Genomic DNA, 6,443 nt, shown 5'->3' on the forward strand with positions numbered 1-6,443 from the left:
CATCAATGCTATACAAAAAAATGTCTTCACATGGAGATACAATCAGTATCCACAAAACAGTGGCCAAGAATGAGAAAATTATGATAGCTTCTGTTTTAATATAGTCTTCCTCTTTGGAACACAATTCCTTCCTGTGGCAGTCTATTATTAACAATCAAACCAAAAAATAAAAAAATAAAAGAAGAAGAAGAAGAAGAAAAAGAGGAAATTCTAAAACTTCCCCTTCACTTTCTAAATCGGTTTAATTCATTTTAAACGTATCATATCTACCAGGACAATTGAAATTGTTACACTGATAATATAGAGAGGTTTATTTGAACAAAGGACCCAGTTTATCCATGAGTGCACTGCCCATTCCTTTAAACTGTAACCAAATCTAGTATGTTTTTTGATGACCTGATTTTTCAAAAATTAACAATACATGTGTCTGCTGTGTAAAGTGTAGCTGACTTGTAGCTTTGAAATATATGCCCATTAAGTATGCAAGAGCCAGCAATAAACCAAACAAATGATCAAAAAAATGTTTGCTTCATGAGTCAATAATGTCACAGCCACTGTTGGAATTATTGTAGAGCTATCCCAAGCTATGGTTTTCTAAGAAAGATATAGGGCCTGGCCAGGGGCAATGCAGTTTTGTAATGTCTGGAGAAGTCAGCTGTGATGTCACCATGTGTGCTGATATGAATGACTGAACTACTGCCCCCATCAAGACCCAGGACAGGTTGTTCTGCACATGCTGGTTGAGCGTCAGGCTGTTTTTCTGTAGGAGATGGAGGAGGAATCTGGATCCCTGATGAACTGGGTGCTTTCCAGGGCAGGAGGTGGCTCATTCCCAATGTAGAAATCTACCAGGACAATAGCCTGACCATTGTTCACAGTTCCAGAATCGATGTACCTTTTGATGGCTTGTCAATATTTTCTTTACACTTGCAACTGCAAAATTGGGATTGGAAATATTTTTGTTTTTCAGTGTTTTTTAAAGTTATGATTTAGAATGCTAACTCTTTATCCCTTTCATAAGGAAGTTTGAAGAAAAGTTACAAGAAAATAGTAATAATATCTAGCACATAGTGTTTATTTTTGCCAGGTACTGGTTTAAGTGCTTTACAGATATTTTTTTCCTTGAATCGTCATGACTACTCTCTGAGTAGAGAGTGGGTAAAGAAACACAAGGAAGGTAAATAAATGGCTCAAGGTCATTCAGTGATGTGTATGAGACGGGGCTTGAACCTAGGGAGTCTGGTGCCAGAGATAAAACAGGAGAAGTAAAGTGACAGGGAAATCTGAAGATGAGAAAAAAAGAAACAAACAAAAACCAAAAAACTGAGCCATTGAATTTTCCTAATGCTTTATAGAAAGCTTTGAACTTTGTTCTCTAACCCTGCTCCCAAACCACTTGGAAAAATCTCTTAGGACAGGATCTGAACTGAGACCAGTGCCTCTAAGAACAGAGAGAGATCCAGCTTTCCAGTGAGGAATTGTATATGGAGAAGGATTGGGGTGAAATTCAAAAGACTCTGCCTAGCCACCCTGTCGCCCCAGGACTTGGATCCACTGTCCCTTTGGGCTAGAAATGAAAAATGCCCATTTGATCACGGTCTCATGCTCAAGAGCAGAGCAAGGGGGGGTGGACCCCAGCCCACTCCTCTGTGACCCCAGGTCAGCCTTGTTCCCTAGCCACTTTATTGTCCTGTGCTCTCCCAATCCCATGCTATCTCATTAAACAAAAGTCCCGTTGCTTAGGCTGACTCTACACATCCTTCTGAACAACAGTGCCTTAGAGAAATGATCGGAGCCGTGCAAGAGTTTTAGATTTTCTTGTAGCCTACTGCAAGAGACCGAATGCTGGTGTCTCCTTAAATTTATGATAGTATTTGTAGGTGGGGATTTTGAGAAGTAATTAGGTCATGAAGATGGACCCCTTGTGAAGTGATTTGTGTCATTCTAAGAGACACAAGTGAGATGATCTCTCTCTGCACCAAGTGAAAATAGCCTAAGAAGGTAGTCCTCTCCAAACCAGGAAGAGAGCCTTCACCAGACACTGCATCTGTCAGCCCCTTGATTTTAGAGTTCCCAGGCTCTGGAGTTGTGAGAAGTAAATGTTTGTTGTTTAACCAGTTAGTTGATGGTATTCTGTTATAGCAGACTAAGACACCCACGTTAAAAATTTTTTAAATGTAGGTGACATTAATTTTAATAATGTATTTTATTTAGTCTGACAAATCAAAATATTAGAGTTCCATGCATCGTATACATCCTTGTAGTCATTGTAAAATGATAATGAGATACTTACCTTTTATTTTTCATAGTGTGTATTTTACACATATACCACATCGCAATTTCACAGTACATTTTCATTTGAAATTCTTGGTCTGTATGTAGATTTCACAAAATTTATAGTTGAAAAGGGAGATTGACATACCCAACGTGTTCCAAGCATAGTTGAAAGCTTTTCAATAATTGAATAGAGTATGAGCTTTTGTATTTACATGAATTAAAGAAAATAAATATTACTTTCTCATTTGCACTAGTCACACTTCAAGTGCTCAAGAGATCCATGTGACTAGTGTCTACTGTATTGGACAGCATAGTTTTAGAGGCTAGAGATACACAACACTAAATAACCATGGGTTCATCAGTTCACATTAAATACGACCTAATACCATCATTAGTTACTGTTCCTCTCTTCGCTGGTCGCATTGGGCCAGCAAACGTGGAAACTTCTTGGGCAGGCCAGAAGTTTGGTTTTGGGCACCAGATGGTATCTCGTTAGTTCCTACATAGTATCCGGCTATTGGCAGTTATTTTGCAAATGTTAATCCTGCCACCTAGTGACCACTTTCTGAATGCCACGTTGAGATTACCGTGTAGAAAATTCCATGTTGACCTCTGCATTGGCGCCCCTTCTGACAGCTCTGAGACTTTGCCCTGCCTGGAGATACACCATGTGACACTGTGCAGTTTTGCCGCGACTTTAGTTGTGCCTGGAGAATGAAAGCTGAAATGTCATTTCATGTTAATTTCATGTCTTCTCTTCCCCCACAACATTTTATAAAGTTCTTGGAGTACAGTGAACATGGCTCAGGAGCATCCTATGTGCCAAGTATTGTGATGGAAGGAGATGACTGCTGTCCCCATAAGGGTTAGAGTCCTCACTCTCCTTTTGGTTTTGTGTTATAGTTCCTCAATATTCTGTTTACTGATATGCCTCCCTTCACTGAATTGTGAAATCTGTGAGGACCATGTCTTGCTTGTTTTATCCTTACTGCCTAGTTTGGTGTCTTTCTGACAGATGGCAGTTGGATGGATGGATGGATGGATGGTAGAGCTATAAATTCACAGCCCTTTTCAGCGCTCTTACCGAATTTACCCAGTCGGGGTATTTTACCTTTTCCACTCTCAGTATGAACTATGTTGTCTTTTTTCCCCTTTTCCTCAGCTTCCAGTCTCCCCTTTATTCCATTCTATGTTTAGCACATACTTAGCACATGACATTGTCTTGTGCATTCATTGCATTGAATTTTGAAAATACAAAGATGAAGTTGGCAACTCCCTAACATTTACTCACCAAACTTTCAAAGCTACTTGCACCTGTGTATGATCCCCCTTGGACTCACTTCCAGGTATGGTCCGAAGCCCCTGGACCATGCACTCGAATCACCTGGGAAGCACTGACAAAGACTGATGTCTGGGTCCCAGCTCAGGAAATCTGACATCATTTGTCTTGGGTGAAGGCTGGTTATCGAGATCTTAAAATTATCCCCAGGAAATCCTAAATGACAGCCCCGATTGAGACCTGCTTTCTGCATGCTTCCCCTGTCAGCCGTGTCAGGCTTCAGCCAGCAACTGCACCCTCACTTGCATTTCTGATTTTTCTATTCTATTGGCTCATTTTCTAAGTCACACACAATGCCCTACGCTCTGCTACTTAAGAACAAAAAAGTCCTCCCTGGAACCAATATTCCCAGCAGCTATCTACTCTATTTACTTTCCAAGCCAAGCACACTTCAAGAGTAAGTTGTCCACACAGGCTATTTCTGTCTTCACTCTTTTTTTTTTTTTAAGTTTATTCATTTATTTCGAGAGAGAGAGAGAATGAATAGGGAAGGGGCAGAGAGAGGCGGGACAGAGGATCCAAAACATGCTTCTTGCTGACAGCAGAGAGTCTGATGTGGGGCTTAAACTCACAAACCCTGAGATCATGACTTGAGCTGAAGTTGGACACCTGACTGAGCCACCCAGGCACCCCTCACTCTTAAGTCTTCTCCACGCTGGGTTCTGCTCCCCAGTTGATAACAATGTAGTTCAAAAACACTCACCTCCCTTGACCTCCAAGACCCCATCGTCTCCTGTTTCTTTCTTAAGCTATCTTTCTTCCTGACCTCTCACTGTTTAGAGTTCCTCAGGATGTGGTACTCAGCTGTCTTCCTTTTCACTCCACTTTTATTTCTTTTCTTTTCTTCTTTTCTTTTCTTGTCTTTTGTTTTATGAAAGAGAGAGAGTGTGTGAGTGTGTGAGCTGGGAGAGGGGCAGAGGGAGAGGGGGGGGGAGAATCTTAAGCACAGAGCTTAGATGCTTAGCATCCATGCTTAGCACAGAGCCCAACGTGGGTCCCATTTCTACAACCACAGGATCATGACCAGAGCTGAAATCAAGAGTCAGATGCCCAAATGACTGAGCCATCTAGGTGCTCCAATTCACTCCCTTTCTTAAACTTTCCAGTCTCTGGGACCCCTGGGGTTTATACCTGCTCAGACCATTCCCTCAGTTCCATACCTGCATGTCTAAATCCCACTTTGGCCCGCCTCTCCCTCAGGTGTGTGATAGGTCTCTCAGATTACATGTTCCAAACTGAATCTTTTCTTATAGTGGTTCCCATTGCATCAGTGCCCTGTGGCTTTTGTAACAAATCACTATGGTCAGATTGGCTTAAAGCAGTACGCATTTATACTCTCACAGTCCTGGAGGCCAGAAATCTAAAATCACTTTCACTGGGCTGAAATCAAGGTGTCAGTAAGAATGTATCTCCTCTGGATGTTTTAGAAGTGAATCTGTTTCTCGACCCTTTCAGTTTCTGGTGACTTGTAGCATTCCTTGGTGTATTCATGAGGGTTTTCCGGAGAAACAAAAGCAATAGTGTGTGTGTGTGTGTGTGTGTGTGTGTGTGTTTTGAGAGAGAGAGAGAGAGAGAGAGGGCACAAGTCAGCAGGGCACAGAGATAGAGAGAGAGAGAGAAAGAAAGAGAAGTGGGGCTCACCTGAAGCAGGCTCAATCTCACCCGATGAGCTCACTTGAACTCACGAACCATGAGATCATGACGTGAGCCAAAGTCAGATGCTTAACTGACTGAGCCACCCAGGCGCCCTGTGTGTAGTTTTATTATAAGGAACCGGCTTATGCAACTATAGTGGGTGAGAAGCTGCAAGATGTGTGAGCTAGAGACTCAGGAGGCCCTATGATGTAAGTTCCAAGTCTGAGGGCAGGAGAAGACAAATGTTTTAGTTCAATTACTCAGGCAGGAGAAATTCCCTCTTACTATGTCTTTTTGTTCCATTCGAGTCTTCCCTTGATTGACTGAGGCCCACCAAATTAGAGAGGCAATCTGCTTTACTCATTCTTCCAATTCAAATATTAATCTCATCCAGAAACACCCTCACTGATACACCCATAATGATGTTTGGCCAAATGTCTGGGCACCCTGTGCCTGGTCAAGGTGACGCATAAAATTAGCCATCACATGGGGCGCCTGGGTGGCGCAGTTGGTTAAGCGTCCGACTTCAGCCAGGTCACGATCTCGCGGTCCGTGAGTTCGAGCCCCGCGTCAGGCTCTGGGCTGATGGCTCAGAGCCTGGAGCCTGTTTCCGATTCTGTGTCTCCCTCTCTCTCTGCCCCTCGCCCGTTCATGCTCTGTCTCTCTCTGTCCCAAAAATAAATAAATGTTGAAAAAACAAAATTAAAAAAAAATTAGCCATCACAGTTGGCTTGTGACCCCATCACTCCAGTCTTCAAGGCCAGCATCTTTAGCTTCAAATCTCTCTCAGTTCCATTTTCTTATTGCCTTCTCCTGTGTGTGTGTGTGTGTGTGTGTGTGTCTTTTGATCTTATAAGGACACGTGTGTTATATGGATACATGTGATTACATGTGATTGCGCTTAGGGCCCACCCAGATAACCCAGAATAATCTCCTGTTGTCAAGATCCTTAAATTATCATGCCTGCAAATATCCTTTTTTCCCAGATAAGATAGCATTTACAAGTTCCAGAGATTTGTACATGGATATCTTTGGGGGGCCATTATTCAGCCTACTATACTACATTAGCAAAGGGCACGTTAATCCACTCGGTTTCTTAAACCAGAACTTTAGGACTTAACCTTTGTCATAAATTCTCCCCAACGCCATCTAATCCATTTACAACTCCTATTATGTTCTATTTTCTAAATAA

The sequence above is a fragment of the Lynx canadensis genome, chromosome A1 (assembly GCF_007474595.2).
Source record: "Lynx canadensis isolate LIC74 chromosome A1, mLynCan4.pri.v2, whole genome shotgun sequence".
NCBI lineage: Eukaryota > Metazoa > Chordata > Mammalia > Carnivora > Felidae > Lynx > Lynx canadensis.